A 23,963-nucleotide genomic window follows, 5' to 3' on the forward strand; every position below is an offset into this window, starting at 1 on the left:
TCTTTGCGCTGAGGGAAGCGCTTATCGACACGTCCGTGTATGCTATGTAGCCTGGGATCACGCTGGTGGAAGCATATCACGGTTTTCTGTTTTGTAAGACATTTGTTGCTAAGTTCACGCGCTGAAGGAAGCGCTTCGTTTTAGGATGTTCATTTTTCCTGAAGTAAGCCGTTCATTTATTTGCATCTGTTGGGAGAAGACTGTTTTGACTAATCGGAACTGAGAGCCTTACATTCTGCGCTGAAGGAAGCGCCTGTTTGGTTTGTTGCTTTCTGCACTCGTGGAGAAATCCTATCCTCCTTATGGACCCTGAGGTTATTGTTTTTGCCTCATTTAAACTCGTACTCTGAAGCAGCAGTGTACCCTTTCTTTGGGCTCATTTATATCTCAGTCTTGGATGGGAAGAAAGCCCTATTCTTGGAGATGTGTTTCAGTTTAAATCTGGATGAGTGGTGACGGGTATGTAAGATAACAGTCCTTTTCTTTTTTGGGTAAAGAGTATGTTCGTGGAGTGGAATATTACATGTTGTGGTTTATCATTGTAGGAACGCTTGAAGTCAGAAGCTGATGTCCCAAAGTATTAGAAGTAAAGCTACAGAATTCTGCAGCCAGTAGAAAGGTACTAACGAGCTCTAGCGAGATCATATGAGTGTAGTAAGCTGTGAAAGGATTTGTATTAAAACTGTGTTCTTTTGTTACAGGTCTCCCACTTCCCACTGGTCCTTCCCTCATCCATTTTTTTCCCTCGCCTGACTACCTTACTACTCTGAGTTGATTCTATCCAGAGTTGCGGAAGTCTGGAGGTGGACCCCTTTTGGCATCACATGGAAACAGAGGAGTGGCCTTGACGCTGACAGACCTACTGTGGCTGTGATCTGGGGAAGATTCTCTCCTCCTGAAGCATCAAAATCATGACAAAATGATGATTTGGAGTAAAAAACCTCTTTGAATGGACATTTTGCATTAGTTTTGTTTTGCGAGGAGTGTTTTTTTTTCTTTTTTACTTTTTTCCCAACTGGAAGCAAGTACCCGTGAGTCTCCAACTTTCAATTCCTTTCCAGCAGGCTTTTCCCAGTGCTTTGTCCATCTCCTGGTCACTCTTCATTTGGATTTGGAGCTGGAAGGATCACTATTGGATTTAAGGACTTTGTATCTGAGATTTGACAAGTAAGGTGTTTGTTTCATTTATTTGCACTTTTAATCGATTTTTAAATTGTATTGTGGTGGGTGGCCTGTGGTTTCAGTAGGGGCCTAGTAAATTTTGCCATGTTCTGTGTCCCTACGTGTTCCCCATCCTATGCTATATGTGCATGATTAATATGCAATATGTATTCCCCATGATCGATTAAAGACGCAATTACAGTTGTGTCCATCTCTAGTATGCCAGTTTCCAGTTCTCGTGAAAGCTACGAGTATTAGGCCTATGTAAAGTTATGTTGCCACGTTTCACAGTGTGCATGTTATTTCATTGTAAAATCCCCGTTTTTAGGCCTCAAAAGGGCCCGGACTCAGATTCAGCTCCTGTCTCCTGAACCCTCTCCGAGGAGCGATACAGCCCCCACCTGTATCCCTGACCCTTCACTTACTTCCTGCCTCACAGTGCCCGGCTCGGCCTGGCTCTGCCTGCCAGTCTGCCAAGAGTATGTTATGATTCTAGTTATCAGTCCAGCTCTCCTTCTCTGCATTCCTAAGCTATTGAATCGCATCAATAGTTTCAGTCACCGTCTAGCCTTTACGTCTCCATGAAAGAGAAATACTGTATTAATGGTCATTTAATATTCCTCAACACACACTACATGTAGAATAATGCATGCACCAGTCTTAGTGTCTGTTAGCCTTTGCCCTGATAACTTTTGGATTCTATCAACATGTTCTCTAAACATCAGATACTAGATAGTGTTTAGGTACATGTCGCTCTGACTCTCCAGACTTCAGTCTCTTCTTCTAGCGCAGAAGTCATAGCCCCCAGCTTCTTCCTAGTAACACGTCATTGCCAGCTTGTGCGCACCACTAGGTTAGAGGTCCCGGCTCCTTAGGTAGCCCCCTCCATGTTTCCGCCCCATTTATGACATATTCCGTTACGTCTACACCACATATCTATGTATACGCCCTGTTCACGCCTCCTGTTACACCTACTTTCTGCCTTATCTTTCGCGACTGCTACAGGCCCTGCCTACTGCTACGCCTATTGTATTGAACATCATGTATTTTGTTTAAGTATATATACTTGTGCACTGTTATGAAAAGTTACCATTCCTTTGTCCCTGCCCCAGGCAGCGCTGCCATCCTATTCCCGTGCAGGTTGTCCTGTTCCTGTCCTTTATGCTGTATTAAAACCTGCAAACTCCAGCTACCTCGAATCTTGACTCTTATTTATTGAGCTATCTGTTATTGTATGTCTAGTCAAAAATAGAGGTATTATTTATTTATTTACCACATAATGGCGCCCGAATAGGGACTTGCCCTTTCCCCACGCGCCGGAGAAGCCACGCCAGCCCCCTGATCCTCTGCAGCCGTGACGGAACCATACCGTGCACGTGCAGATATTTCTGCTTCAAGTATCCCTCAGGCCCACGGAGGAGACGGAGGTTGCGGTCCAGCATCCAGACGAGGCGGTGGAGGAACGCGGCGAGTCCCGACCAGAGCCCAAGCCGAGAGTCCAAGGTCCGAGGTATCCGGAGGCCCACCCGTAACAGAAGTCCGAAGTTCGTCCGTCCGGCGTCGTAGCAGAGTCCAGTCCAGTCCGAGGCCTTCCGTTCTTGCTGCCCGGTGAGTACCGTTGCTGGGGTAGTATCTAGACAGGGTCAATTGCATTGTCTCTGGTCCGTGGGTTTGGGTACACAGATCCAACACGAAGTGTCCACTTAGGTGGATGCGGGTCCTGACGTGTCTCTTTATGAGACCGGTAAGTTTCGTACTGTTTCAGCAGTGCATCTAGTTTCTGTTCTAGTCCGTTCTGTTCTCGAGAAATTCATGTATTCTGTTTTCAGTATTCCAGGTAGTATTTTGTCCGAACTGTTATCCTAAATGTCATTCATGTATTTCAATGTCGTGGTATGAAAGTGGTGTTTCTTCAGTAATTATCGTGTTCATTGTGTATTGTATTGTGTCTAGACTCCAGCCCAGTCATGCCATTGTTTTCCAAGTTACGTCAGTTAAAAACTAGAAAAGGTCTGTTAGAAGAAGCAGTTCCTGTCCCGCCTAGGGACAGTCCAGGTCATTTTATGTATCAAAAGCATGGCATAAGTGCCATATTGTATCTAGATTTGTGGGTGGAATACACCAAACAGTTAGAGGAAAAGTATAGATGGCCCGTATCAGGCACATGGGATGCCGAGTGCATCATGCGAGTGGAGGAAGCATTATGGAAAAAGAAAGCCAGACAGTCACAGAAAGATGCCATCGAGTTATGGCGCAAAGAATCTCATAAAAGAACAGAAAAAGAAATCAGAAAGTCAGAATTAAGTAGAGAATCCTCAGAAAGAGCCCAAGAAAGGGAACTAATCGAAATAGGTGAACGAGTTAAAACCGAACAGTCAGACAGGCAGAGGAATGCCCTTATTAAGGGTATGTATCCTCTTCTTGCCGAGGGCTTGCCAAAAGCAACCCCGGAAGCATCCAGTAATTTTCCGCCACCTTTAGTTCCGACCAAGCTACGTCACAAACCGACCGCAGCTGACATTTTTCTCTCGTCCTATTTGGACGACACAGTCCCAGAATATGCAAATCCTGTTCCACCAGCTCCTGTAAATAATGTAATTCATGGTCCTCCAGTCACCGGGGCACCTGTTGCAGTACCTGTTACGGTACCCCCGGTCCAGCCCGTAGTACAAATTCCCGCCACATCAGTCACCTTGCCAGCACGAAGAGTATCAGTCGACGATTCCAGTTTAGGGGCCGCGGGAGGAGGTCCTCCTGGTACCCCGCCGCCAAGTAGACGTCTAGGGGCAGTCGAGTTACATGAACGTGCGTTACAGCGTACGCCTAAATATCAGTCCATTGCAGAAATCAGGCGAGCTCTTACTGAATGCTGTTATGATCCAGTCCCAGGCGAGGATAGTATGGTTATATATTCCGTACGTATAAGGCAGGTGTCCGAGTATTTGGTCACCCTACCGAATATGAAAGAAGATCTAGACAGAATGTATCGTTTCATTCGTACAGGACAAGATCCAGAAAGTATCGGTGAAGTCATGTCTCTCAGAAAATCTGAGATCCAGTTCATGCTATTAAAGTTTCTGATCAATTGTTTAATTAGGGAACAAGATTCCCCGACTAAAGATCCGAACGAAATGAAAATTCTGACAAAGTGGAGTGATAATATAGCCGAGGGTAAGCACAAGACACTCAATAGTATAGAGAGTATGTACAAGAAAATACGTAAAGAAATAATAAGGTTACACGAACAACGCAAAGAAGCTCTAGGAAGCGAGAAAGAAAATGACTCTCCTACTGAAGAGGTAGACGACGAGAATACCGCCAGAATAGCGTATGTAGGTAAAGCTAGACTTCCCGACCGACATTTACGCCTAGAACACAAGAAAGTTTTTCATCTTCCAGCACCAGAACAAGGTTCTCTAGAACAAGTATTTCAAGCTACCGATCACATTCTAAAATCACGAATCGGTTATAGTGAACTTAGTACTATGCATGAACAAGAACTAGCCCGATCAGCAGTCCGATGGATTACTGATTCTACCACTTTTCCAGACGAAATAGTGGCACAAATGTTTCTGAAACTGCCCCCAGCCGAGCAGCGACTGGTGGGTATGTATATGACCCAGCACCTCATTACGCTGTATGAGGGTCAACATTCTGATCCAGGTCCGTTACATGATATCCTGAACGAGTTACTCCAGTATAGATGGAAAGGTTTAGGTACCGATTTAATTAGTGTCATTCTAGAACAGCGCCATAAATATAGAACGTTTCTGAACCCACATTTTGTTCATGTCTCACCTCCAGGAAGTAAACCGTTTTACATAAACAGACAGCATCCGTTACGAGAAGTACACCCAGTTAGGACACAGGGTGGTGAGATGCAACGAGTATTTGTTTACACCCCGATTACGAAGATGGAACTCTTAGAGATGAAAAAGTTAATTCCCTGTCACGACAAAGATCCAGCAGGGTTCCACCGTGAATTAAAAGACATGCTCCGTATGGGAGAATACACGTATCCAGATATAATTAAAATGTTAAAGGTCCTGTTGCCTGCGGGCATATACGAAAAACTCAAGGAAAAGGATTGGGAGGTGGGAGAGAAAAAGATCGATTGGACAGTTCTAGAAGCTGAAGATAAAATACACGTGTACCAGGTACCGGTCTTGGAGACAAATGTAAAGAATTACCAGAATTATTAATACAAGTTTTGCCTAGGTTATTAGCCACTAAAAAGGAAGACTGGGATGCAATCTCAGCCTGTAAACAGAAACCAGACGAGGATACTAGTGATTTTTATTCTAGATTCGAGAAATGTTTTAGTATTAACAGTGGTTTGAAGACGAGTAGTGAGTCATACCCTCATCTTTTTGTTACTAAACTAGTCGAGAATTCAAGTCCACAAGTTAAAAATCGAGTTTTGAAAGTCGAAAGTACCTGGCAAGCTAATACTCCGTCCCAAATGCTTCAGATGCTCCAGTATCACCAGAATAGAATCAGGGAAGAGCAAGATCATGAAAGGAAACGTATGAAAGACACGAAAATGAAAGTATTAGTTGCACACTCTGTTCCACAAGACAGTCAGAAGAGGGGTACGAATCAAGCCAGTCATCCTGCAGCTCCCGTTAAAGGGACATGCAATTATTGTAAACAGCCAGGTCATTTCATAAACGAGTGTGCAGTTCTGAAACACAATATAGCCACTGGTAAAACTAAAGAAAGACCACGTCCGCCTAGACAAGAACAAGTTTCACAGACTTCTCAGCCACAGAATGCACAACAGACAGTTCCAGCACCGCAGCCTATAGCTGCAACACAGCATGTTACACAGCAAATGTACCAGTATGCACAGTCCGAGTATCCAGAGTACCAGCCGTATTCATGAAACAGCCTAGAGAGGGAGGTAGGCTTGCCTCTCATCGAGATACCTGTAGATCAAGAGGGTCCCTATGTTCATAGCCAAGTATTAGGGAAAGACAGAAAGTTTCTGATTGATACAGGGTCAAGTAGGACGACTATTAGTCATGACGAGGTTCCAGGGGCTCCGCTCTCAGGCTCTAGAAATGTTTCCCTTGGATTTTCAGGAAAGCCAATAGTTAACGAGATTTCCAAACCAGTTACTCTAGAAGTTGGTCCATTGTCCCGAACTACTGATCTGTTACTTACGAAATCATGTCCAGAAAATTTGTTAGGCATTAAGACATTGAAAGAATTAGGTGCAGTTATTTGTTGTTCCCCAGAGGGAATACGTTTGTTTTTACGTGACTTCAAGGGTCACTATGTATTACGTGATTTTGATCCAAGATTGTCTAATGTTCCGCAGCATCTATGGGCGCAAGGTCCAACTGATGTTGGTTTTATGCAAATCACACCCCATCGTGTGACTCTCAAGCAAAGTGTAGTGTTACCACGAATCAGGCAGTACAGATTGCCACCTGAGGCTGTAGCAGCCTTATCCAAAATTATTGACGAGCTCATGGCTCAAGGAGTAGTTGTAGAAACTGACTCCAATGTATGTAATTCTCCTATCATTCCAGTCATGAAACGTACTGATCCAAATGCACCTCCAGTATATCGATTAGTGATTGACCTTCCAGAACTTAATAAATGTATCATTCCCCAGTACCCAGTTGTTCCAGATATTTCTTCCCTATTGACAGCCATTGATTCTGAGGCTACATTTTTCACAGTCATAGACCTCAAAAACGCATTTTTCAGTGTCCCCATTCATCCAGACAGTCAGTTTCTTTTCGGATTCTGTTTAAATGGAAGGAGCTATAAATTCACACGAGCTCCTCAAGGTTTCAAAGAAAGTCCTAGTATTTACAGTCGAGCACTTAAGAGACAACTAGACAATATTCACATGCCAGCTGACACTGCCCTGCTCCAGTATGTCGATGATCTACTGATCACAGCCCGTTCTGAACGTGACTGCGAGCGAGCATCACTTACAGTCCTGTATTTCCTAGCCGAGATGGGGCACAAGGTGTCCCCTTCGAAGCTTCAATTCTGTGTCCAGCAAGTGATCTACTTAGGCCACTTACTGTCCAAGTGGGGTAGGCAGTTGACACCAGACCGTATCCAGTTAATAGCGAGTCTTCCACAGCCCAAGACACAGAAGGAGGTACGTGCTTTTATCGGCCTCACTTCTTATTGCAGACAATGGATTCCTCAGTATGCATTTCTAGCCAAGCCACTGATACAGTTAACGACACAGGAGGCAGCCGTATCGACTGTTCTCCCTTGGACATCTGAACATACACTTAGTTTTAATGAATTAAAGAAAGCCTTATGTCAAGCTCCTGTTCTAGCAACACCGAACTACAGTAAGCCTTTTACACTTTTTGTCACAGAACGTGATGGTACTGCATTATCTGTTCTCACACAAGATCAAGCAGGACAATACAAGCCCTGTGCTTATTTTTCGAGCACACTAGATCCAGTAGCCCAGGCTCTGCCTGCGTGCCTCAAGTCAGTTGCAGCCACAGCACTAGCTATTAGACAAAGTGATTCCATAGTGTTAGGACATTCCCTGACAGTACAAGTTCCACACTCCGTGGAAGTTCTTTTAAACCGAACACAGACTCAGCACTTGACAATTGCACGTTTGACAGGTTATGAACTGACACTGTTCCAGCCACACATAGAAATCAGACGCTGCAACGTTCTAAATCCAGCTACACTGTTACCGTCAGTTACTTCAAATCCTGCCACACATGACTGTGTGGAAGTCATTAACACTATGACCAAGCCAAGACAAGATCTGACAGATATTCCATTACCAGATCCCGACCTGACACTTTATGTGGATGGTTCATGTATGAGAACAAGTACAGGAGAATTAGTAGCCGCGTATGCAGTGACTACTGACACTGAAGTTATAGAGACACACCGTATCGACACTCTGTCCGCTCAAGCAGCAGAGCTAGTTGCTCTGACACAAGCCTGCATACATGCCAAGAACCTGAAAGTTAATATTTACACAGATTCACGCTAAGCATTCGGAGTCGTACACGACTTTGGAGTGCTCTGGCAAGAGAGAGGTTTCATGACTTCTCATGGAACCAAGATTCAGCATGGTTTCCTTATTCAAGCTCTGTTAGATGCAATACATTTACCGACATCTATCGCTATCATGAAGTGCAAAGCACATACTAAAGTTACTGACATTATTTCCCAAGGTAATGATCTAGCGGATCGAACAGCCAAGCTTACAGCACAGACACCAGACATACCAGTTAACAAGACACCGACATCCACTCTAGAACAGACTACTTGTATGACAGTTAAGGACCCTACTCAAGATGTCATAGACATCCAGTCACATGCTACTCCGGAAGAAATTAAGAAATGGTCCGAACAAGGAGGGGTCCAGACAGATCAGGGATGGGTGACGAAGGGAAAAGCCACATGGTTTCTCCCCGACTCTATGGTTCAAGTCATTATCAATACTGCACATAGTGCAGCACACTTAGGAGAAAAAGCCATGATAGACAGTATCCAGAACATTTGGTTTAACAAGCATCTACGAGCTGCAGCCAAGCAGAAAGTCCGTACTTGTATGATATGTTGCCAGTTCAATCCAGGTAAAAGTGTCCCGGTGGAACAAGGTGGGTTCCAGCCTCCTGACCACCCTTTTGAAGTCCTCCAGATGGATTATATTCAGATGGAGCGATGTCGAGGTTTCAAGTATGTTCTTGTAGTTGTATGCGCTTTGTCCAGGTGGACAGAAGCATATCCAGTCCCAGATTACACAGCCGCGACCACTGCCAAGCAGTTGGTTCGTGAATATTTCCCCCGCTATGGACTCCCAAGGGTCGTGTATTCTGATAACGGCCAGCCATTCTCATCTGAACTCATGAAGCACGTTTCCCTTTTGTTAGGGTACCAGTGGAAGTTCCATTGTGTACGCCATCCAGAAGCAGCCGGTCTCGTAGAGAGACATAATCAAACCTTGAAAATCCGTATTGACAAAATCTGTCAAGAAAAAGGTGTAGACTGGTTAGTTGCCCTGCCAGTTGCTTTGTTTTATATGCGCATGGTCGCACACTCCAGATCAGGTCTGTCCCCTTATGAGGTCGAATTCGGCCGCCCCCCGAACATGTGGGGTACACCTAGACCCCGAAGTATTACAGATGTTTCCAGTAATATGCTGACAGATTACCTAGCTTCCTTGATGTCTGCCCTACACTCTTGTCGTTCACAGGTTGCCGCTGCATTTCCCGACAATACTGAAGTCAAGCCACACAAGGTCCTTCCCGGCACCCTGGTTTTAATCCGGAATTTCGATCGTTCAAGTCCGCTGGAGCCTCGCTGGAAGGAACCGAAGTTAGTCCTTTTGACCACCCGCACTGCCGTCAAGTTGGAAGGCAGGAAGGGGTGGGTGCACCTGTCGCATGTCAAGAAATTTCACGGACTCCGACTAAAAACTGTTTCCAAGAACATTTCCAAGGATTGTCAAGATTTTAAAGACTGCCAAGATACTATTCTTAAGGACTGTCCCGCTAATGACTTTGCCTCAAATCCCCCCCTGTTAGAGAAAACTCCACAGCAGGAGTATAAAAGTAAGCTCCGGTCTAGTAAAATAAGTCAGCCAGTTTAATTGTCTAAGTCCCCCTGGGTGAAACGGTTAGACAGGTATCTGACATGTATGAAATAGACCCCCATAGTGAGAGAGTTAGTCAAAACTCAATCCGATGTATCGTTTTTCTAAGTTTTATATTGTTTTTAAGCTTGATGGTTACCTGCACAAGTTATGCATTTCATTTATGTTTTCCAATTTCTCATGTAAATAAGTTTTCTAATGCTACAGTAGAACACACGTTTAGTGATCTGCCTCCTCATGAACTGTCCTATCGTCTTGCTATGCGCAACAATTCCTTTATCCGTATGTTACATTATTCACACCAGACCAGCAATGCCACTAATTGTTGGGTGTGTGGTCGACTCCCCCCCTTTCCAGACACCGAAGGGAGTTCTGCCACTGTTTCCTTATCCGTTTTCACATAATGGTTCGTGTGGAGCCTGGTCCACGTTAACGTCATCTTCAAATGATATGTCCCTTCTGAACAGTACATGTTTTCCAGACAAGCAAGGTCTTCCCCACAGAACAGGGTTAGATCTAGAAAATGAAGTTTATAATTTGGGTAATTATTCTTCGAATTTTATGGTTCTGAATGTTCAGTCTGATACTACTCCAGATTTACCTGCTATTTCAGTACTACCAGTCAAAGGCGAATTATGTGTCCGAAATAATGGTTCCGCACATGTAGGACATAGTGATTGTACTACTATTGTCAAGTATAGTGACAGTGGGAAATCTATTTTCAAAGCTTCACGTCATTCTTATTTTGTTTGTGGTCAGACCGCATATGTTCGTCTGCCCCTCGATTGGGATGGAACCTGTTACATTGCCTTCCTACTGCCACCAGTTTTCCTAGCCCCATCCGATTATCATAGAAACACACATCTAGTACACATTAGACATAGAAGGGAGATTGAGTCCCCGATTGTCGATCAAACTGAAACTGCTCTAGAACAGTATACAGACTTCAATAGAGGTTTCTTCTTCTTTATAGGACCTATCCAGAATAGTAAGTTAATCCGTAGGTTAACCAGAACCCTTGAAGCAGTAGTGAATGAGACTGCCTCTGCTCTAGGTAACTTAACCGAGGAGCAATCTGCTATGAGATTTGTCGTGCTCCAAAATCGTCTCGTTCTTGACGTCATACTGGCCGATAGAGGAGGAGCATGCAGAGTCATCGGATCTAGTTGCTGCATTTTCATTCCTAATAACGCGCCGTCTGTTTATTCAGCTATAACCAGACTTCATAAAATTGCCCATCAGTTACACCAGAATCCAGGCACCTGGACATGGTCCGGTTGGTTCTGGAGTATAATTTCTGCCTGGGGATGGAAAGTATTGTCATTTCTAGGTATTACAGTAGCGATCATATTCAGTTGCTGCCTCTGTATACAATGTGGCCCTGCGATTTGCGGCATTTGTGCTACCTCTTGTATTCCTAGTCCCAAGTCCCGTCCTAAATCCCGTTCCAAGAAAATTCGAGACGAGCAAATGATACTGTATGAAATGATAGATGGTATCATGAATATTGATGTTTCTTGATGGAAACGTAGTGACAAGGAGGGAATGTGGAAAAGTAAATTTTGCCATGTTCTGTGTCCCTACGTGTTCCCCATCCTATGCTATATGTGCATGATTAATATGCAATATGTATTCCCCATGATCGATTAAAGACGCAATTACAGTTGTGTCCATCTCTAGTATGCCAGTTTCCAGTTCTCGTGAAAGCTACGAGTATTAGGCCTATGTAAAGTTATGTTGCCACGTTTCACAGTGTGCACGTTATTTCATTGTAAAATCCCCGTTTTTAGGCCTCAAAAGGGCCCGGACTCAGATTCAGCTCCTGTCTCCTGAACCCTCTCCGAGGAGCGATACAGCCCCCACCTGTATCCCTGACCCTTCACTTACTTCCTGCCTCACAGTGCCCGGCTCGGCCAGGCTCTGCCTGCCAGTCTGCCAAGAGTATGTTATGATTCTAGTTATCAGTCCAGCTCTCCTTCTCTGCATTCCTAAGCTATTGAATCGCATCAATAGTTTCAGTCACCGTCTAGCCTTTACGTCTCCATGAAAGAGAAATACTGTATTAATGGTCATTTAATATTCCTCAACACACACTACATGTAGAATAATGCATGCACCAGTCTTAGTGTCTGTTAGCCTTTGCCCTGATAACTTTTGGATTCTATCAACATGTTCTCTAAACATCAGATACTAGATAGTGTTTAGGTACATGTCGCTCTGACTCTCCAGACTTCAGTCTCTTCTTCTAGCGCAGAAGTCATAGCCCCCAGCTTCTTCCTAGTAACACGTCATTGCCAGCTTGTGCGCACCACTAGGTTAGAGGTCCCGGCTCCTTAGGTAGCCCCCTCCATGTTTCCGCCCCATTTATGACATATTCCGTTACGTCTACACCACATGTCTATGTATACGCCCTGTTCACGCCTCCTGTTACACCTACTTTCTGCCTTATCTTTCGCGACTGCTACAGGCCCTGCCTACTGCTACGCCTATTGTATTGAACATCATGTATTTTGTTTAAGTATATATACTTGTGCACTGTTATGAAAAGTTACCATTCCTTTGTCCCTGCCCCAGGCAGCGCTGCCATCCTATTCCCGTGCAGGTTGTCCTGTTCCTGTCCTTTATGCTGTATTAAAACCTGCAAACTCCAGCTACCTCGAATCTTGACTCTTATTTATTGAGCTATCTGTTATTGTATGTCTAGTCAAAAATAGAGGTATTATTTATTTATTTACCACACTTTCAAAGTGATTTTTCTTCTTTTATAAAGGAAAAATGTTGCACAGTTCACTACATTTTCTTCATGCTTAAAAAAAAAGAAAAATTGCAATATTGATTTAATTCAATATGTGGCCTAGTCTGCAAAAGGGCCTTCCAGAATGTAGGTCAAGTGCTAGTTATGGGTGCATGAAACAACTGTTTCTATGGTGTGTGTTGAATTTGAAACATCATTTAGGCCATGGGTGGATTGGAATCCAAAATGAAATGTGTTTTTTGTGGTATTTCACGTGTTATTTCTTCCTGCAAACAATGTTTAGGTGGGGTATTGCCTTTGGAGTATGTGTGTTGTTGTAAACATTTTTACCCCTGTTGTCGTTTTTGTTATTGCTGAATTAATGCTGTTTTCCCTGTGTTGCCCTTTGTCTGCCGTTGTGTGTATGTTTGCCATAAGTCACCATTTGTTTTTGTTCCCCATGTGGCCCGGGACTATTTTGTATAGTCAGGGTCCATAGGCCTGCATGTGGTCTTTGTTTTCCAGGCCTCCTGCTTGTTGTTGTGACCATGTGGCTGGCGGCCATTTTGTGTACTCATCACAAAAAGGGTATCAGAGGGTCAGAATTCATACAGGTGATTATTGGGGACAATAGTAGTGAGTTATTACCACTAGCCATATAACAAGTGTTTTTAATGAAAGTCACAAGAGCCAGGTCAGGTCAGTGTCTGGTCTCTGGCACCCATCAGTCACCACTCGGAACCGCCCTTCATCATCTGGGGCTCCGAGGACCAACACAGCACCTGATCTTGTCTTGAGCAGGAAAGGGCTGACCTTCCTGCTGGTCAGGGCGTGGTCACTTTCAGTTGGAAAGATATGTATTAGTGATGTGACTGACGGGGTGAAAAAATGTGCAGTGCAAGAAACAAAGGATAAGGAAAAAGTGAATAAAATTGGTTTAGGAAGCAAAGAAATTTTTAATTGGATATAGCTCCCAATGCCAATATTAAAAAAATAGCCAAGACAGGGGAAAATTTATGAACTGTCTAGTGGTGGAACGTGGTCGACATGTTTCAGCAAATAATGGCCATGTGGCCTTGCTTTCTTCAGGACCTTAGAATGACGCTACTGCAAACAACAACAAAAAACCCAAAAGTGTGAAGAGGTGTTTTTTTTAAAAGAACTTATCGGAACAACTTAGATACTGTTATATGTGTCACCTGGACCTTCTAGGTGTACATGTTCCGTATCTTCTCACAAATTCAGTAGTACACTGAAAAAGAAATGCATGGCATGAGTACATCGCTCACCACCTGTCCACAAGAAAACCGTTTTTCTCACCATTAATAAGTACCAACATTGGTGAAGCCTAAATCCAAAGAATAAGGCCAAATGCATTGTATGTACTAATGCCTTCTAGTTCCTATAGAACTTGAAACTTTTCAAATTTCACATGCTACATCTTACCTGATTTGTAAGAAGTAGAGACCTCACCCCACCTGGCTGCGGCTCAGGACATAGGTGAAGCACCGCTCTGTAAAGGTGAATAAATCCAAGCCATTGAATCATTCACCATAAATATGCCAATAACACACAACACAGATTTAATTATTGCCAAGAAGTTTCTGTCATGGTATGAAGCTAGTGCATAAGTGGATTTCGTTCCTTATACTGTCCTAGCATGGTGAATAGAGCGATATAGATGATATTGTATCAGCTCTGAACCTGTTACCGATCATTTCGGGCATCGGGTCGATCCTAGAACCTCTGTCGACGTTTGTAGACCACTTCTTACGTCCAATGGTCCAAACGATGCCCACTTACTTAAAGGACACTACTGACGTCTTACGTCTATTACCTGACCTGGCCTTTGATGCCACAACTGACCTCTTGGTCTCGTTTGATGTAGAGGCCTTATACACCTCCATACCTCAGGATGAAACCCTTGAAGTCATCCATTATCTGCTTGACACAAACGAGATAGACACCATCACTCCGGTTCATTTCATCATGGCCTGTGCTACTTTAGCAATGAAGAAGAACTTTTTTAAGTTTGAAGACAACACATATTTACAAGTGTCTGGAACCAGCATGGGGAGCGTTTATGCTCCCAGCCTGGCAAATCTTTATGTACACTCCTTCGAACAACGACATGTCCTGACCGAGTCCAATCCATACTTCGAGCAGATAAAAATCTGGAAACGATATATCGACGATATATTGGTGGTATGGCGAGGTTCAAGAGCAAGTTGTCAGGATTTCCTAGGATGGTTGAACAGCAGGAATGCTTTTTTACGCTTCACCATAGAAATTGGCGGCGACAGTTTGGCTTTCCTTGACCTCATGATTAAGGCCACAACTACTGGATTACAGTCAGAACTGTATAGGAAGCCTATGTCCAGAAACTCCCTTCTGTTGTACGACAGCCATCATCCCAAATCTTTACGGGACAATTTGCCCTTTGGGCAATTTTTACGGGTACAAAGAAATTGCTCCACAGGCACAGCTTTCAAAACACATTCTACTGCACTCAAGACTCAGCTTGTCAATAGGAAATACCCTCCCCGTCTGGTACATCGAGCAATGAAGCGGGCTAGCAACAATAATCGGGCAGCATTATTGGAACCACCTACTCCAAAAGCACCTCTGGAAAGGCTTACTTTTGTACATACTTTTGGTACATTGTCCAACAGTATCAAGAAAGCAGTGAAGAAACGTTGGTCCATCTTAAATTCAGGACCCCATTCTATCCAACAGCCGTTGTTCTCCTTTAAGAGAGGACCCAACTTGAGAGATAGAATGGTCCACACTAGACCACGAGAGGAAACACCTAGAGCAGTGGGTACCCTATGGGACTTGCCTCCAGTTTCCGGCCATCATCCATGTGGCACATGTCAATCATGTGCTCAGACGTCAAAAACCACAGAAATTGACATCGGTACGTCCAGGCCCTGGAGACAAGTGAGATTCACCAACTGCAACAGCGACAAATTAATTTATTTGATCACCTGCCCCTGCGGACTCAGATACGTGGGGATGACCACTCGAAAGATCAAGGTGAGGCTGTCTGAACACAGAAGTACCATCAACTGTAAGAGGCAGGCTACTAGGCTTACCACCCATTTCATCACCTTGAATCACTCACCCACTTCATTTAAATGGACGGTCCTAGAGAAACCGTTCATTCCATCACACGTCACGAATGTGGGCAATTTCCTGCTAGTGAAAGAACAAAAATGGGTTTTGAAACTTGGTACTGACCAGATAGGGCTGAATGATGACATACCTTGGTCCTCGTTCTGAAATCACCTCCTGATTAATGTTTACCAATGACCAATAAGATCATTCTTCTGGGAGTGGTGATTCTGATATGCAACGTAACCGACAGGACTGTCAGTTTCAGATGGTATCAGTCTCAGGTGATCGACTAACATCCTCTAGTTATCTAGTGCATTATGACCGAGTGGGGCTCAGTTTGAGCATTCACTTTATTCACATCATCAAAAAAAGCGCAGTAAACACTCTAGCGCACATTGAAGGTTTACAGGACCGCCGTGTATTTACCAATTATTGCCATGACTACGTACGGTGTGCGTGCGATTGGTCTAATCCCATCTGGGCTCAACCAATCCTAGCGCTTATAACATTACCACCGCATGACGCTGCTTGTCCGCTCATCACGTGATTGCCTTAGCCAATCGGGAGCAACGTGATAAAACTGCGAGCAAACAGACCGCCGGTACCTCCCCAGACGGCACAGATGCCGCGTTGGATTACCGACGGAAAGGTAAGGTCACCGAAAACGTTTTCAACGGTTTCTTCTTCTTTCTTTTAACTCAGCCGGCAGCAGTGCATATCCTCCGCTGCTGGTTTTAAGGGCGGGGTTTCCATCACGCCATACCGCTATACTTAGATAGTTCTTTTCTGGGTATATGAGCACAATGGGTCAAGACGAATGGTTTTGTAGAGCTAACAGGATGGCATCAATACCGCCCTTGGGCACACGCTTTCCACCATAAGGTTCGAGGGGCGGGTTTGCTATCACGCTCTACTCTTATAGATCCTTGTGGGCACATTTACGTAACAGGTTCAGAGCTGATACAATATCATCTATATCACTCTATTCACCATGCTAGGACAGTATAAGGAACGAAATCCACTTATGCACTAGCTTCATACCATGACAGAAACTTCTTGGCAATAATTAAATCTGTGTTGTGTGTTATTGGCATATTTATGGTGAATGATTCAATGGCTTGGATTTATTCACCTTTACAGAGCGGTGCTTCACCTATGTCCTGAGCCGCAGCCAGGTGGGGTGAGGTCTCTACTTCTTACAAATCAGGTAAGATGTAGCATGTGAAATTTGAAAAGTTTCAAGTTCTATAGGAACTAGAAGGCATTAGTACATACAATGCATTTGGCCTTATTCTTTGGATTTAGGCTTCACCAATGTTGGTACTTATCAATGGTGAGAAAAACGGTTTTCTTGTGGACAGGTGGTGAGCGATGTACTCATGCCATGCATTTCTTTTTCAGTGTACTACTGAATTTGTGAGAAGATACGGAACATGTACACCTAGAAGGTCCAGGTGACACATATAACAGTAGCTAAGTTGTTCCGATAAGTTCTTTTAAAAAAACACCTCTTCACACTTTTGGGTTTTTAGGTCTCGCCTGTCGATGCGCATGCGCATCGAGCAAGGCGAGAGTATTGGGACTTATCCGCTCTTTATCCACACTGCAAGGAATCGTGGCGATTCCTTGCAGTGCCCGTGACTTTTAAGCTCAATGCGCATGCGCATTGAGCTTAAAAGCGCGTGCACGTCCGTCTTTGTTTACCCGCTCCGCCCCCTCCCCTTCCCGCCGTCTCGCATTTCCCCTGTCGCACTTCTCCTCCCCCTCCCCTCTCTTCCCTCCGTCTAGTTTATTGTACCCGCTCCGCCCCCTCCCCTTCCCGCCGTGTCGCATTTCTCTTCCCCCCTCCCCTCTCTTCCCTCCGTCTTGTATGCCACTCGCAACGCTCCCTGTCTCACACAGATCCGACATTAGTTCATGTTAACTTTGTATGTGGTCATCGATTCTTTAGGATGTTAAAGTTCACAAACTGTTCTCCTGCTTGCAATTGACAATGTACATAACATGTACTGTATTGCGCAAAACACATCCTGCTGACAAATTAGTTAATCCCTAAGCTATAACACGCAATTCTCTGGACTACAAGTTTTTACCCGCTCCGCCCCCTCCCCTTCCCGCCGTCTCGCATTTCCCCTGTCGCACTTCTCCTCCCCCCTCCCTTCTCTTCCCTCCGTCTTGTTTATTGTACCCGCTCCGCCCCCTCCCCTTCCCGCCGTGTCGCATTTCTCCTCCCCCCTCCCCTCTCTTCCCTCCGTCTTGTATGCCACTCGCAACGCTCCCTGTTGCTGTCTCACACAGATCCGACATTAGTTCATGTTAACTTTGTATGTGGTCATCGATTCTTTAGGATGTTAAAGTTCACAAACTGTTCTCCTGCTTGCAATTGACAATGTACATAACATGTACTGTATTGCGCAAAACACATCCTGCTGACAAATTAGTTAATCCCTAAGCTATAACACGCAATTCTCTGGACTACAAGTTAATTTCAACAGGTATGCTCGAGAAAACCTCCAGTTCCAGGTTTTAAACTCAGCGCCATACACAGGTTAGAACGTGCATGCTAGCACGTTGGCCACGCCACGCAGTATTTAAACAGGACCTCACACGCGGCACTTCACGCATCACCAGCCACATCAAGAAGGAGATAGACCCTTGCAGCTCTGCTCGAAAGTAAGTCTGCCCCACTTTTGCTCTCGCTAGACGGCAGAAATCACCATTTTAAACAAGACACCTTACCGGCACAAGTCCACGAAAGACCCGTATTAACAGCTCACGGTTTGTTTAACTGATTGCACCCAATGTTTATGAGGATAACAATTACCGTTGGTCCTCTCTTTAGACACTTCCTGAATCACGCTAGGTAAAAAGAACTCCGCCCGCGCCTACTATAATGACGCTTATTCTGCATGTTTATTGTTTTCAACGAGTGGCACATATGGCCGACCAACTGCATTATGAGCTACCTGAGACATTCTGATGTTAGGTTTTCCTATTCTTTATCCCCGCAGGTAATCGCTTTCGCTGCACTTAACCCCCACCCCCCCCATTTGCAGCAGCCCTACTGTCCTGTACCTGTACTCACAGTGCAAGCACCCAGTGCAGCCCAATCCAGACTTGCAGCAGCCGTACTGCCGCTGTACTCGTACTCACACTGAGATCAAGCAGTGCATCTTCTTAATCCCTACTTGCACAACTCCCTACTTTTTCATTACCAGGACACCAAGCAGTTGTCCAGCCTTGCAACCTGACCTGCAGCGCCCCCTTATGTCCCAGTACCGAAGCACACACACATACAGTCCCGTCACTACCCTAACTGTCGGACGCGTCCCAGCATCACTAGTTTGTGGCACTCACCCTAGACCCCCCGAAAACAGCAGCGCCGTGTCCCGCTGCTCGCATTCTTCCCTGACAGCACCGCGCATCTTGCCCGCCTTCGGCTCGAAGGAGATTATCCCCCACAGCTGCCCCGGAGCGTGGCGGGAGGAGGGGCAGGGACCAGATAGACTCGCCGCCTCCCTCCGTCCAATCGCATCGTCTGCAATCTGGTATCAATAATTTAATTTATAGGCACGATAAACGCTCCCAGCTCTGGCCGGTGGGGGGATTTGCTCAGCGTTTTTGCATCTGTCTAATTTGATGTGGTGTAATTGGTTATTTAGATCCGCTCACCCACACTCACCCTCACTCACCCTCACTCACCCTCACTCACCCTCAACCCCTCACCCTCACTCACCCTCACCCACACTCACCCTCGCTCACCCTCAACGCCTCACCCTCACTCACCCTCAACCCCTCACTCACCCTCAACCCCTCACCCTCACTCACCCTCACTTACCCTCAACCCTTCACCCTCAACCCCTCACTCACCCTCACTCTCACTCACCCTCACTCACCCTCAACCCCTCAGCATCACCCTCACTCACCCTCACTCACCCTCAACCCTTCACCTACCCTCACCCTCACCCTCAACCCCTCACCCTCACCCTCACTCACCCTCAACACCTCACTCGCCCTCACCCTCACTCACCCTCAACACCTCACCCTCAACCCCTCACCCTCACTCACCCTCACCCACCCTCACTCACCCTCAACCCCTCACCCTCACTCACCCTCACTCACCCTCAACCCCTCACCCTCACCCACCCTCAACCCCTCACCCTAACTCACACTCACCCTCACTCACCCTCACTCACCCTCACCCTCACTCACCCTCACTCACCCTCACCCTCACTCACCCTCAACCCCTCACCCTCACACAGTGCAATAGGTCTCGGAGCATTTGAGTTAGAGCTTTTAGAAATGTTTATGGCTTTTTTTTTTTATTCTTTAGCATTGGCTACAGGAAACAAAAATGCTAAAGATTTACAAAAAAACCCATAAACAATTCTAAAAGCACTAACTCTAATGCTGCGAGACCTATTGCATTTCCAATGCTTGTTTGTTGTTGTTTGCAGTAGCGTCATTCTAAGGTCCTGAAGAAAGCAAGGCCACATGGCCATTATTTGCTGAAACATGTCGACCACGTTCCACCACTAGACAGTTCATAAATTTTCCCCTGTCTTGGCTAATTTTTAATATTGGCATTGGGAGCTATATCCAATTAAAAATTTCTTTGCTTCCTAAACCAATTTTATTCACTTTTTCCTTATCCTTTGTTTCTTGCACTGCACATTTTTTCACCCCGTCAGTCACATCACTAATACATATCTTTCCAACTGAAAGTGACCACGCCCTGACCAGCAGGAAGGTCAGCCCTTTCCTGCTCAAGACTAGATCAGGTGCTTTGTTGGTCCTCGGAGCCCCAGATGATGAAGGGCGGTTCCGAGTGGTGACTGATGGGTGCCAGAGACCAGACACTGACCTGACCTGGCTCTTGTGACTTTCATTAAAAACACTTGTTATATGGCTAGTGGTAATAACTCACTACTATTGTCCCCAATAATCACCTGTATGAATTCTGACCCTCTGATACCCTTTTTGTGATGAGTATTTGATTGGGCATGTACTCAGAGCTGGTCATTAAATTAGCCCTAGGGTCCCCCATAATTATATGTGTTATAAGAGGCCATTTTGTGTAGCCAGCAAGTGTGCTTTTGCCATAGGCCCTCATGTCTTCTTTGTAGTGGCCATGCCTTCTTACTGCTTGTTTCTGTAGCCAGCTTGTGTGCTTTTGCCACGGCCTGCTTGTCTTCTTTGTTGTGGCCATGCCTTCTTGCTGATTGTTGCTGTTTTTTGCATGGGATTTTTCGTCTTTTGTAAAGGAATAATGCTGCACAGTTTAATACAATGTATTGTTTTTTAATACATTTGCTGTATTCTTTTAATGTACTATGTGCAGTGCTTAATTTGTAAAATATTAAGTGCCTGGGCTATGATCAGGAGGTCACTGCAGTTTGCACCACCCATGGCCCTTGTCATTGCTGCCAAAGCAACTACTAACCATCTCTCTCACATGTAAATGCAACATTTAAGATTATTCCAGGTCCCCAAAGATAAAGGAATGGCTGGGGAGGTAGGTGTTAGCATTTTTTTTAATGTACATTGTATTCCTAAACAACTGTTGTTCTGCTCATCTCTAAATTAGATGGGCAGGACCACCATGTGGTAGACTGTTCCAAGTATGGTGTTGACAATTAGGTGCCGGTGCAGAGCACCGGAAACCAATGAAGTGCCGGTGCTGAGCACCGGAAAGCACCGGCTCAAATTAAGCACTGACTATGTGGCCTAGTCTGCCAATGGAATGAGCCTTCCAGCCAGTAGGCCCAGTGCTTGCCATGGCTGCATGAAAAACAACTGTTTCTGTTGTGTCTGTGGTCATGAATGATTATCAAATTATGCAGGTGCTGTTAGGCTACATATTATTCTTATGATTTTGATGAAGATAACTTAATGGTCATGACAGTTGTGAGTTTCATCAGCTTGATACCGATAGTTACATGTGACCACTTTTGTGTGATAGGTGTTTGTAAATTGCTCTCACCTAATTGTTCACACATAAGTCATAAAATGAATGAGTGCTAAAAGGACTAGTTTTCTTCTTTTCTCTGTTGTGCCGCCTCTGAGTCTTCCCTGTGCACTCCTCATGAAGTTTACGTTCCGACCTTCTCCTTGATTCTACAATATAATTTTTGTTTTACAATCCGCAGGTCTTCTCTTATCCTGCACCAAACTGGAAAAGCACTCTAACACTCAAGCTTACCTTACCGGACTGCATCAGCATGCACCCAAGATTGATGGACACTAAAAGAAGAATGCAGGTGAAAATCCCAATTTAGCAATACAGTGTCATTTTTAAAATTTTAATAATCATTAGAACTGTGTGTGTTGTTCGCTTGACTACTACATAATTTGTAATATAGTTGCTATCTTTCAGAGCTAGGTAACAGAACATTTAGATATAATGTACCTTGGGTCTCTCTGGGGGCAGACGGACTGTTTGGTTTGCATTGCATTTAAGTTACCTGTACTCATTCCTTCGTTTCCTTTTCCTCTCATAACAGATTTATGACTGTTGGCTGCTCATTGCCCAGATTAATGTTGTCCTTGTGTATTGTTTGTCTTGGTCAAATCTTTCCCCAAATCCCCCTTCCCATTTATTCATCGAACCCCTAACCCCATCCCCCTGGCTGAGTGATTTATTGAGGCGTGACTTAATAATTTACACTGTTTATTGACCACACACTTGGTGGGGTGGATGTGGTGAAAGCAACACCAACTCAGTGCAGGATGAGGATCTTCAACTCTAAGTATAGCCCACACTGGCCATATTTATTATTTATACAACCACGCATAAAAACAGTGTTCGATATTTTCAGGGGTACATCATTGCCAGCAACATCATTCAATCACTGTATTTCATCAAAGCTTACCCTTGTCCACTTCGCATTTCGAGTCAACTTCACTTTGTAACGTTTTCTAGCTCACCATTGATTTGATTCATTCAATTTAGCCTAGTCTGGAGACTGTCTCAATTTTTAAAAAGCTTGCATTTAATACCTGCATGAACTAATTTTTTGTTTTCACTTTAGTTAGTTCCCTGTGATGAATAGTCCTTACCCTACCATTTGATTCCGCCTAGGAGGGAGTGGGACCTCGCTTCTGATGCCTTCACTGTTACTATGCTACTACCTTGGAAAACCATGCAGCCCTCACTTCATCTAACCTGGTAAGAGAACTGTGGTTGATTGATTGTTGAACTGCAATCTATATACAATGGAAATTCAACTCCCCCCCTTCCGAGTACTTAGGAGTTAATATAGTTGCAGACAGAGACTACGATGAAAGTAGTAGGAAAAGGGAGTGTACTGCATACTATTTTGTTGTTACACTATCTGCAGATTTTAAAAACTAGCTGGGACAAAGGCAGCATTGGGAAGTAAAACAGTGGCGCACCAACATTTTAAAAGTCATAATTTAAAACTATAAAAACTTTATTCCTCTAGCAATATAAACTAAACCCACAAATGGCCCACCCCTCTCTCCAACCAATATAGCAAGTAAGTAGTGGAAAAGGCCATAATAGGAACCCAGCAGTACCGAGGAAAAAAACTGGAGAAAAAACTATGTTTTCTTGTAAAACCCTCAACCACCAGGCTTACCCCTTGTTGGCATGCTTCACCATCTGGTCCATCCTGCTCCACTGCGGAGGTGTGCTGCGACCTACGGAATACCTGGGAGCACTTTCAAGACTATGTAATGATAAAGTAGATGGTGTAAAAAAATAGCAGTGGGGGGGGTTTGGGGTTATGTGTTTTAAAAATACTTGCCTAGACGGTTTACCCTATTTATTCAGACCTCTAGCTGGTGTGATTATAAACGGGGGATTTCTTAGGAAAATAGGGTGTCATGTGTCTGGTTCATAAAAGGGTCAATATGTTTCAAGCCGTACCCCTATTGACTTTTCATCAGGACCATAAGAGAACAAATATTTACAATGATAGTTCCCTAGTACCACTCCTGCTACAGCACAATACACTCACTGCTTACAACTGAAAGGTGTATATTCTTATACCACCTAACTGGAGAACCTTGTCACACAGTGATAGAACACAGCTTGTGTCATCTCGACTAGTTGGAAAATAACCTGTGATCCCCAACGTGTAATTTAATTGCATAAACGTATAAAAACACACATGCTTTCTAACATATATAGAGTGTAGGCACCACATATATTTATATTATTCTACCATTGCTCCATGGTTCCTCTGGGGGAAAGTGAATCCTGTAGTCCCACTCTGTAAATGGAAAGTTGTATGGGAGAAACAAAAAAAGATATATTTCTCATTAATGCACGGGAATTCAGTTTAAAAACTAATCGTAACTACAATCAGCGGCAAAAAGGAG

At 44.5% G+C, this 23,963-nt stretch overlaps 1 long non-coding RNA gene across 1 annotated transcript in view; it reads left to right on the plus strand.

Annotated features, from left to right (window-relative positions):
- Positions 1–23,963, plus strand: part of LOC144754882 (uncharacterized) — a 325,679-nt gene that overhangs the window by 111,779 nt on the left and 189,937 nt on the right. Inside the window, exons 2-3 of the long non-coding RNA XR_013594777.1 lie at positions 21,767–21,877; positions 22,649–22,785. This is a non-coding gene — a long non-coding RNA (uncharacterized LOC144754882). The remainder of the gene's footprint in view (positions 1–21,766; positions 21,878–22,648; positions 22,786–23,963) is intronic.

This window comes from Lissotriton helveticus, chromosome 5_1 (genome assembly GCF_964261635.1).
Source record: "Lissotriton helveticus chromosome 5_1, aLisHel1.1, whole genome shotgun sequence".
NCBI lineage: Eukaryota > Metazoa > Chordata > Amphibia > Caudata > Salamandridae > Lissotriton > Lissotriton helveticus.